This window comes from Hemitrygon akajei, chromosome 5 (genome assembly GCF_048418815.1).
Source record: "Hemitrygon akajei chromosome 5, sHemAka1.3, whole genome shotgun sequence".
NCBI lineage: Eukaryota > Metazoa > Chordata > Chondrichthyes > Myliobatiformes > Dasyatidae > Hemitrygon > Hemitrygon akajei.
This window is the reverse complement of record NC_133128.1, coordinates 166,413,548-166,425,223: the sequence shown is the minus strand read 5'-3', so window position 1 is coordinate 166,425,223 and position 11,676 is coordinate 166,413,548.

Here is an 11,676-nt window from a genome sequence, read left to right as displayed (position 1 = left end):
TGTTGTGCACACAACCTCATTGTCTTACTCCTGTTACAGTGCCCACTGACAATATTTTAAGTCTATAACTCCTGTTCAGTCTTGAAATATACTCCCTTCAGTCAAGCATTCCTCAATGCAGCCAGTTAATTCCTAGTTAATTTTCCTCATTGTTTCTCCTGCTTAACTCTTTCAAATTGTTCCAATTTGCAGGTATTCTCCAAATTTTAGAGAACAGCTTGTTTTAAATTTCTCTTTCTTTATCTTTTGTACCCCAATTCAGAACCCATTTCCAAGGGTCAAAGATTTCGAAGCCCAGAATTAGAGAAATTATAGAAGTATCATTTCAACTATAGATTAAAAAATGTTTATGAATTTTAAGGAAGAGCATAACAAGCTAAATTTATTGCACTTCTACATTTTTATTTGCACCAAATAAATGGGATATGACGATTATCCCATTCTAACAATATGCCATTCCTGTTGCACATCTGGTAACAATTCACCAAACAGGTTAATTGGGTTTGGGGCTGACTATTCACCAGAGTCCTTCAGTAACTAGAGGGAGCAGTGGGAGAAATATCATCTTTAAGAATTTTATTGAGCTAGGTCCTCTGGTTTCCTCCATGAGCTTTAAAAAAGTGCACAATTTTCTCAACCACATAATCATTCAGGTGGCCAAAAGTGAAACCATGAACAAGTTTGGAGTCATATTGTATATAGCAAAAAATCCCCCCAAAATGTTTTGTTTCTCATAAGTTCTTCAGTCAGTATGAAATAACTGTTGCACTTGAGTGCATTCTCTCAAGGATTAGATTTTCTTTCATTACCACATTCGGCTCAACGGCAGTCAACTTTACAAGAACTTGACTCCCTTCGAGACAATACATTTGAAGTTTAAAAAGATAAAGATCATAACAAGCTTTGCAGTGACCGCAGCTGCAGTCTTCATGTGTAGTTTTTCCTACTTCCCCATTGCTGTCATTAGCATGAGAAACTTAACCCTCTACATAATGATATAATACTTCTGGCCCTTATTAATATCCATAACTCTGCCAAGTGACTCATCCTAAGGCTTGAGTTCATTTATTCCAACCTACATGCCTTCTTTCAATGATTTTGAGCACCTTTTCTCTGAAGAATACATGGTACAAAGGATAACTTCTTCAGAAAGTAATTTCCCATAGTTGAAGTGGTCTTTCTTTGCCTGTAAGTAGTTCAATAAAACATAAATTTAAAAAAACCTTATAAAATATATTCCCCATATGGAAATTCCTATGCTTTTATGCAGTTTATGCTGGCCATATTGATATGTACATGCACGAGAAGGAAGGATTCATTTGAGTTGTTGTTGATCTTAATGTATGAATGAATAAGTTTCTGTCTGAAATTTTTCATGTTGATAACCTACGCAACATCATCATGGGTATTTACAGCGCAATTTGAATATTTTGAGGTGGAGAAGAGAAAAATTGTTTTTACACAGAAAGCTTCCCTTCCTTTACTTCACTTCCTTCAAAAGAACTTCTATGACTGATTTTCAGAACTGTGCTGACCTTACTCTCAGTAGAGATAGTTCTGACAGAACATTTTTGCTCTATTCTATATATTTTTTTAAAAAGTCTTCCCCCTCTCCAAAGTTAATGAAACTCAACAGGTTCAACAACTGATTACACATTTACAAAATGTTACCAGTAAGATGGTTACTCTGGAAAACAAAATGCTACTAGTACATGAAAGACCAAACAAGCGTGTTTTCACACAACTTCTGAACAGTATTTCAATAAAAGTCCCTTCTTCCCTTTAAGTTATCAAAGATCATTAATTTTGAGATCTGTTGAATTTTATTACTCCTCTGGATCACTCTCCTGCTTTGATGTTTCCTGATCATCCTTGCAGTATTTTTATTTCCTACCTCGAGTTTTGTCTTCTTGTTGCAAATGATCAGTCCATAGCAGAGGCACCCCTTTCCCACTGCAGTTAACTCTGAGCCTGCCATGATGTTGAGCTCTTCTTTCAGCTTTGTTCTCATTTCTTTGGCTTGAAATTTTCATCCCAGTGGGCCATTTTTCCCATTGCCAGAATTCTTGATTCATTTGGGCGCTTTCTTCTGGACTTCTAGCCTCTTTAAATTGAATCATCACTAACAACCAAAGTAACAGGAACCATCTCAATTTTTCATTTTTTTCTCCTTTCAAACCTATCCTTTCTCTGAATTTGTAACATTCCATTCACTAGAAACCCAAACTTTATCATAAAGTCTACTAATAAGTGTGGGACTGCTGAGAGTTGGCAAATTTATTGTACCTTATACAGGCAGAACATCGACCTCCTCCTCACATTGGACTATACCATCAAACATCAAGCCATTGTCTCCCTGACAAATACTGACTTCGTTTCCTAGACCTTCAAGTCTTGGTGCACCAAACTCAAAACCTCATCAAGATCCACAAACAGCACCGTCCCTGTAGATTGTTTTAGTTTCTTCTTCACTCATTAAACTTACCTTTTCCTAGCTTGATTCCATTTTCTCCCCTTCCCAACCTACACAAATAACACTTCTAATGACTCCCATGATGTTGACAGTTTCCTGTTTCTTGGTTCACACCATCTTAATTTCTCATCCTGTACACCTCCATTTTCCATGAGGATGAATGGTTCTTCCTCTGTGAACTGAGGCCCAATTAGTCATCCTCCAATACTGAACTCTCACACTGGCAAACCATTCCTTTTGCTTGACTTCACTTTCCCAATCATATGTGTAATTAAGGGAATACATATGCATCCCAAATATTTGCCCATCTCTTTGTGGGATACATGGAGCAATGCTTATTTCAGTTTTACACAGATTCCCCCCCCCCACCTCATTTCTTTCACATTGACTTAATGTTGCTTCCTGTTTTAACTTGAACATTTTATTAACCTTGCTGTCAATTTCTCTGCTCTCACTTTCCCATGGTCCATTAGTGATGTTTCTATCCTCTTCTTGGACTCTCTATTTCCATTTCAGAAAACAGGAATATATCCATCACATTAACAGATTCCTGATATCACCACCTTCTCCTCTTGCCCCCTTGTGAAGGTGCCATTTTTTGTTTATGTATCTGTTCTGTTGATCAAACTTTCCATAGTAATGCTGCAGAGATATTTTTCTGTTTCTTTAATTTTGGTTCGCCCTTGACCGTGGGACTCTAAATGCATTACCCTTATTTCTTAAAATTTTGCTCTTGCCACTCTCCTCCCAGCCACAGCAAGGATAGTTTGGCTTGCCATAGATTTAGAGAGCATTACAGCACAGAAACAGGCCCTTTGGCCCATCTTGTCTGTTGAATTGTTATTCTGCCTAGTCCAATTGTCTCACACCTGGACCAAAGCCCTCCATACCCCTCCCATCCATGTACTCTCTCAAAATCCTCTTAAAAATTGAAAATAACCTGCATTCCTCACTTCCTCTGACAGCTTGTTCTACACTAAAACCACCCTGAATGAAATGATCCCCTTTAGGTTTCCCTTAAATATTTCACTTTTCAGACTTAACCTACGATCTCTAGTTCTCATCTCACTCAACCTCAGTGGAAAAAACCTGCCTCCATTTACCCCATCTATACCCTTCATAATTCTGTACACCTCTATCAAATCTCTTCTCATTCTTCTCCAGTTCAGGGAGTAAAGTGTTAACTTCCATGCCCATTCAATACTTCTAACTTAACAATTAATACATTTCTTTTTATCTTACTGAAGTGGACAAATTCACATCATGTTATCCTGTCCAATGCTCAATATGTCTTGGTCATAATGAAACCTCTTTTGCAACTCTTTTCCCTTTCACAATTTGTATTTCACATCCAGTCAGTGTCTTCAGCAAACTTCAAAATATTATATAGGTTTCCTTATTGGTATCAGACAGACATTATGGATACTGTGACTCCCGCACTGAGTCCCTCAGCTTGCCATCCTGAAAAAGGCCCCTCAGTTGTACTTCAGATTTCCAGCAACTTCTGATACTTTCTTACTCTCTGCCCTCCTTCCCCACATTCATCTTCCATTTCTAATTGCTTCAGAGAAAAAGTCAATTCCCTTTCAAATTTCATCAAATGCAATTATGTCACCTGGACAAAACAGTCAGACATGTTATACACCCATGCATACTATATATTCCCTTTGTTCTCTGCACCTTTCCCCTACTGCAAGTGAAAACAATTTCTCAGCTTTCCACTTTTGATGAAGATTGATCTGAAATTTCCATGTCTCCACTTTGGCTACATCACCTATCCTAAACATTATTTGATTTATTTTCTGATTTGACAAAATTTGATCATTAGTCAATATGAATATAGTTAATTGAATTTAAGCCAAGTCTACCATGTATAGAATTAATGTACAAATCAGCATACTTATTGTAGTCTGATATATTATTTGAGTTGGCATGGGAAAGGTAATCATCAAGATCTCCCATTGGAATTCCACTAAATTGAAAATTATGTCGATATCAGTTCAAAATCCTGTTTCATGATAATTGTGTGCACTTGGCAGGCTGCTACATTATTTTAGAACATAATTAATAAAGACATACTTTGTATTTATTTATTAACTCTGAAACAGAACCTTGCATTAAGTATTTTAAGAGAAAGAAAGAAATTGAAAGGTCAACTAATTACACAGCAGAAAAAAAATCCAGCTCCTTACTCCATTGAAAATGCACGCAATAAATCTCCACCATTGAGTCAGGAATTAAGACATCGTCTTAATAATTTACATTTGAGTGGATTTTTAGAATTTCCCTTAAAAATTGGTTTATTTATGAGACACCAACAAGAGGCAAAGATAGGGTAAACAGAGTGGGAAGCATTGACTGGGTAGATCATGTGAGTCTTTTCTCCCCAGGGTGGAATGTCAAATACTAGAGGATATAGTTTTAAGGTAAAGGAAGGACAGTTTAAATGTGGTGTGCAGGGCACACAGAGACTGATAGCTGTTTTGAATATCTCATGTTCAAGAGCCATTCAGACAGGCACACGAACAGACAGTTGAATGGAGAGATATAGGTCACATAGAGGCAGATGGGATTAATTTGGCATCATGACCATCACAGATGTTGAGGCCCAAAGGACCTGTTCCTGTGCTGCACTCTTCTATGATCTATGTATCTCCAGTAGACATACTCAAAGAGTTGCTTTCTACATGGCTATTAATTGCTTTTTCAATAGTCTCCACATACACCTTTGTGGATAAGTCCCACTTTCTAGATTTCATTAGTTCACGTGACAGGAGCAAAGATCAAGATTGAGGCTTGTTGGATACCACTTTCAAAGAACCAATGCAGGCCACAATGGTCTGAATGCCCTCTTCCAATATCAATCAAGACAAATGAATCTATTTATTTATTTTGAGTTATAGCATGGAACAGGCTTTTTGGCACAACGAACTGCATCGCCCAACAACCCACCTACTTAACACTCGCCTAATCATAGGACAATTTACAGTGACCAATTAGCCTTCTAACTGGTATGCTTTTGGACTGTTGGAGGAAACTGGAGCAGTCAGGGGAAATCCACGCACTCATGGGGAGAACATACAAACTCCTTACAGAGAGCACCAGAATTCAACTCTGTAACGCCCTGAGCTGTTATAGCATCACACTAATCACTACGCTACTGTGGCACCATAATGAATGATAGATAAATAATCTGAAAATTAAATGATGCTATTAAACCAAGATCAACAGCTAACAGTAAAGAAATAATTTAATACAAGTAGTTATTTAAAAAAGCCAACAGAAAGACAGAGTCCTGAATCTCAAATATCAACCTTTTAAAAATACTTAATTGGAAATAAAATCTTTAGGATTCAATTAAGAGGCACATGAACAATATGAATTAACATAAATCAGAGTGGACAAATCTTGCACATAAATTATTTTGCAAAACCACTTAAATTGTGAAAAAATATTCCAGAAGGAATCTAATAAATCTCAAATTGGAAACAAGCTATACGGAGGACAAATTATTTGAAGACAAATGACTGATGGCTTTAACAAAATGGAAATGAAATTTGGAAAACTTGGTGATAAAAGAAACTTCAAAAATAGTAGCAGGTCATTTGGCCCTTTGTGCTTGTTCTGACATTATACATGATCATAGTCCATCACTTATCTCAATAATACATCTCGCTGAAATAATGCTAAGAAAAAAGTGATCTTTAATTTAAAGGTTATATCATAAATCAGGTACAAATAAATCAGCTGTTTTGTTAAAAAAAATCACTGCTTGTAAGCACATCAGCATTTATTTTTAAAAGTTTTGAGACATATACCCCAACTAATAAAACCAAATTTATGAGGACCACAAAATCTCTCTCAAGTTTAATGATATGTTTGAACCAAAATCTGAAACCTTTTGTTTTTCCTGACCTAAAATTTCCTCAAATGGGCTTGTTACCTGTGGACACTATTCACCTATCTGCTATTTCCTTAAATAGGTGTCCTGGTTAAGGCAGTTCTGAATTGGGTCGTCAGTCTCTGAGCAGTGAAAAATAAAAATACTAAGATTTAAACATACTATTGTAAATAAAAACACAGATAACAGATTAAAAACACAAGTTAACTCAGTAAAACAAACTACATGACTTCTTCCTCTAGCAGCCATTCCACTATCACAGAAAGAGCTCAGAAAATGGTCCTTCAGTCCATCACATCCCCACCAACGAATCAGCCCCTATGTACACTAATCCCGTTTCTCTTCTTATATCCTCATACCAGCCTCTGCTCCTTCAACTCTAATTCACTTCCCATTCACCCACACTATGGGGAGTTTCACTAACCAATTAACCACCCAGCACATATTTGGGAAATGGAGTTGCTGAATGGATACCATGTCTTATCTAATGCAGGCTCTGAATGCAGATTTCCCAATGTATCTGACAGGAAAATAAGAAGATTTGTGCTCCACCACAATATCCTATAAAGAATATTACAGCTGCATGGAAATTGAAGCAGCCACTTTTAAAAGCAACTAGCAGCCTTTGTGATGGTTCGGGCCAAAATTACCCCTGGTGCTAATCTGCAAACTATCATAATAATATTTCATATTCTTGGCAAGATTATCAATCAAAATACAGAAACAGTATTCCAGAATTATAAAAGCATCACTATTATGTCAAACTTGGAGATTCAAATATTCATTTTAACTACATTTCTGAGGAGAGGCAAGTAATGTCTTCACAATAAAGCTAATATGAGCAGGAGGACGTGGACATTGACCCCTCAAGTCGACACTAACATTCAATGTCAAAGCTGATTTGCTAAGTCTCAATTCCTCAATCACGCTGATACAGAGAATTATGGAATCTTCTTTAAGGGAATGCAGAGAGGATGGAAAAATAAAACAAAGTTATGATATTATTGTTGGGGTCCTTTCTTACTTTAGCTCTTAATTTATATGATTCAGAGACAACATAATCGAAAGTCTTAATGGGCAAGTTATTGGAGAAGATTTTAAGAACAGGATTTATGAGCATTTGAAGAAGCATAGTCTGATTAGGGATAATCAGCGTGACTTTGTGAGTGGCAGGTCATGCCTCCAGAGCTGACTGAATCCTTTGAGGATGTGACAAAGCACATTTATGAAACTAGAGTCGTTTTTATTTGGATTTAGCAGGATGCTGCCTGGATTAGAGAGCAAATCTTATGGGAATAGATTGAGCAAGCTAGGGCTTTTCTCTTTGGAGCAAAGGAGGATGAGAGGAGACTTGATAGAAGTATACAAGATGATAAGAGGGTGGACAGCCAGATACCTTTTCCCAGGATGGAAATGGCTTATAACAGGGGGCATGATTTTAAGGTGACTGTATAGGTGGGGGGGGGGGTGGAGAAATGTTAGTGTAGGCTTCCCCCCCCCCCCCCAACACAAAGTGGTGAGTGCATTTATTGCCCTGCCAGGGGTGGTGGTAGTAATGAAGTGCAACGTAGAAAGGAAGGGTTAAGCTGATCTTAGAGTAGGTTAAAAGGTCAGCACAACATTGTGGGCTAAAGGGCCTGGACTGTGCTGTAATATTCTATATAGAAGTTATATTTTGTTTTCTATGACAGAGACTGTTTCTTTCCATTACTTTTTTTGAAAAGGATGGTTAAATTTTAATAGCAAACAAGGCATTTTAAGTTAAACAGGAAGAACAGAATAATATGACAATTAAACACCGTCTCACTCCTTTCACTGGGGATGAAACCAGTGTGTGAGACTAAATGAGATAAAAGGAAGGAGGAAATAAAAAATAGCAGACTTTTCGGTATTGTGCTGAAGTGGAACTGTGTAGGTGTAGTTGGAAGTTTTAAGATCAGGTTTGTGACAGAGTAAAGGAATGGGAGACCAAAGGATGTTAGTGGGCAATCAAAGGGGAAAATGGTTGGACACATTTCACGAGTTACTCTCGTGAAATACATTTCACTTAACTGCTGACTGAGAAGAGAAACAAGAAAGCACCTTTAGTCTCTTTTTCCAGCAGTCTTCTCAACTTCAAAGATTTAAGTATTCAGAAGTAAATGAATTTCTGCCATACTATGCATTACAATCATCTCCTGTCTGAGGGAGAACAGAAAAAAAGGGTACAAAAAAAAAGCAAAGGAACAGCTCTGAAGACAGAGAGAGGAGACAGCAACACGAGACAATTAAGTGAACGATCGTATGCAGCAAAAGATGAGATAAACTAAGTTATATATTAAACCTGGCAAATGGATTCATTACATATTCCTAAATAACTGAAATAAAAGTCAGTGCTGAAAACTTTCAGAAGGTCAATTAACATCTGCAGAGAGACAAAAAAAAAATATTTCAGGGCAACATCTCTCCATCAGAACATGTTTTTATTTCAGGATCCCAGAAACTGCAAAGTTTATTAGATTTTCCTTAAAAACACATGTGCAATTATTACTCCTGGAGCAGGCAATCTAGTTTACCACCCACCAACCATTCCCAACCCCAGTGTTCTGGGTAAAAATTTACAATCAAATTACACTTCATTGATCCAAGGAGCTTCATTAAAGTATTCTCCAAAATATTTCAAATTAAACCACCAAAGGAAAATACATCAACAGAGCCAAGATTAGGGGCATTGTAGAGCTAAGTGAGTGAAGCAAAAGATATTTGGAAAGAAATTAAAAATAAAAATGGATATATGAGAGATGAATTCACTAAAGGTCAGTGAGTGCAGCAGGTACCTTAATGTGGACAAACAACCGTGTGTTATTTATCATTTGACATTAAATAGGAAAATTCCACAAGGTACTGGGAACGTTTACAGGTGATGTGCAGGTCTGTGCATCACAGACAGCTTTGAGAAGTGACCTCACAAATGTAATGAGCAGAATTTAATGAAAAATAGAAAAACACTGCAAAAAGCAAATAATGAAGATCTTGAATGGGTATCGAAAATATAAATACATGAGCGGAGTGAACATATACCACATAACAGTATGCTGATCATGAAATAAGCAAACATCTATCCAAGGTAATTGTAAATATCAGCTGGCTGGTTCCATAAATTTAAGGCACAGTATTAAAATTTTTAAGATTTTAAATTTTTTTTAAGGATAAAGTGTCTGCTGATCACAAAGAGCAAAGAAATTCATTGATAAGTTTGTGATGATTGCTGCTGAAGAAAGTCTAACATCAGAACAAGTCTATGATGCTGATTGTTTTCATACCTTACATAATACCTAAAAAAAAGTTAAATACAAATATAGTATACTGTAACCTGTTGATCAAAACATGGCATCGTAGGTGGAGACTGAAAGCCTACCGTTGTTTGTTGTTGTTCAACAGCTAATTCAGGCAATCTCCCGATGCTACTGTGCTGCTTGTGTTATATTGATGGTATGTAATATTTACTGTTAAGTACATATATGGGATGAACAAGTGTAAGACAAAGACTGCTTACCAGTTGCACACAAATTCAGAGTCAGAAATCATATTGATCCCAAGTCATCTCTTCCAAATCCAAAACTCTTCTGGCCCCAAGCATTTTGGATAAGGGGTACTCAACCTGTATCCGCTGAAGAGCTCATGATCCAAATGTTCCCAGTTTTGTTTCTCTGCTTCCTGTCAGGCTTTAGAAGTGGTGGATGTCAAACTTCAATTCATCCATTCATAAAAAAGTAATTTTCACTACAGCCAGATTGCTACAAGAGTTAATACAAATCCTTTCCAGGGTGCAATAAATAAAAACTCTAAAAATAGCTTTTCAACTGAGCTTTAAGCTTTTATCACATAGTATATGAGTACAGCTTTAAATGAAATACATTTTACATTTTATAATTGAGTCAACTATTTCTTTGCTACATGCCAAATTACTTTTTGGAAATGCATTTTTCAATGTGCTTCGTTTAAATGGAGTATATTTCTCAGATCTATTGGTGGGAATGAATACAGACTGAAGATAGAAAAGCCAAACAGTATCAGTGTTGAGTAAAAGAAAAGTAAGATTTCAAGCTTGCCTCTAAACCATAAAAAGCTAGTGACACAATTTTTACAATGCTAACTAAAAGAGTTTGGGAAGGGGAAAGGGAGGATGTGTAAACAGTAAAATCATTATCCCCTTTCTATTGGTTTTCAATGACATAAACAGCTTGGCAGGTGAACTCTGAATTGGCAACAGCAGCCAGTAATTTTTTCCAAGTTTTACTAGCTTCTAGTCCCTTACGGAAGCTTCCCATAATTTACTGTCAGTCACATGTAAAGAAAAATATACACGGAGCACTGTTGCAGGAAAGCAGCACCCATCATTAGGGACCCACACCACACAGGCCATGTGCTCTTCTCGCTTCTGCCATCAGAAAGCTGGTACAGGAGCCTCAGGATTCACATCACCATGTTAAGAAACAGTTATTTACCCCTCAGCCACCAGGCTCTTGAACCAGAGGGGATAACTTTACTTGCCCCATCACTGAACTGCTCCCACATCCTATGGATTTACTTTCAAGAACTCTTCATCTCATGTTCTTGATATTTATTGCTTATTTATTATTATTTCTATTTGTACTTGCAGAGTTTATTGTCTTTTTGAACAATTGGTTGTCTGCCCCTTTGATGCAGTCTTTCATTGATTCTATTATGGTTAATAGATTCATACATGGCTCTTCTGTAGAGGCGGTTAAGTAAAACAAGTTGCTGGGAGTTCACATCACCTGGTCCCTCAGCATCACCTCCCTGAATAAGAAGGCACAGCAGTGCCTCCACTTCCTAGGAGATTGAAGTGAGGCTCCCCCCCCCCCCACCCATCTTAACTGAATTTTACTGGAGCATCATTGAGAGCACCCTGACCAGCTGCATCTCCATCTGGTACGGAAACAGCCAAGCAACAGACCAGATTAGCAATCACCTTCAAAAATTAAGAATTTTGTAAATCAAGATGATTGTACATTTGTCTATACACCATAACGTTGTAACCTTGCACAAAATTACCTTTTTCCCCTCCTCCCACCTCCTCATGACCATCTTTGTTCTCATCTTAAGTGTCAAATTCTAAAGAACTTTGCCTTGTGTGTTAGCACACAATAAAGCAGTGCATGCAACTGAAATTTATCTCCTTTGACTACAATGCAGTTTCATGTCAAGTTTTATGTATAACTGTCAGCTGATCAAATACCACACACTGTGCAGCACTGTTTCAAATAGATTCTTGTCCCAAACATTTATTGAGTGATTA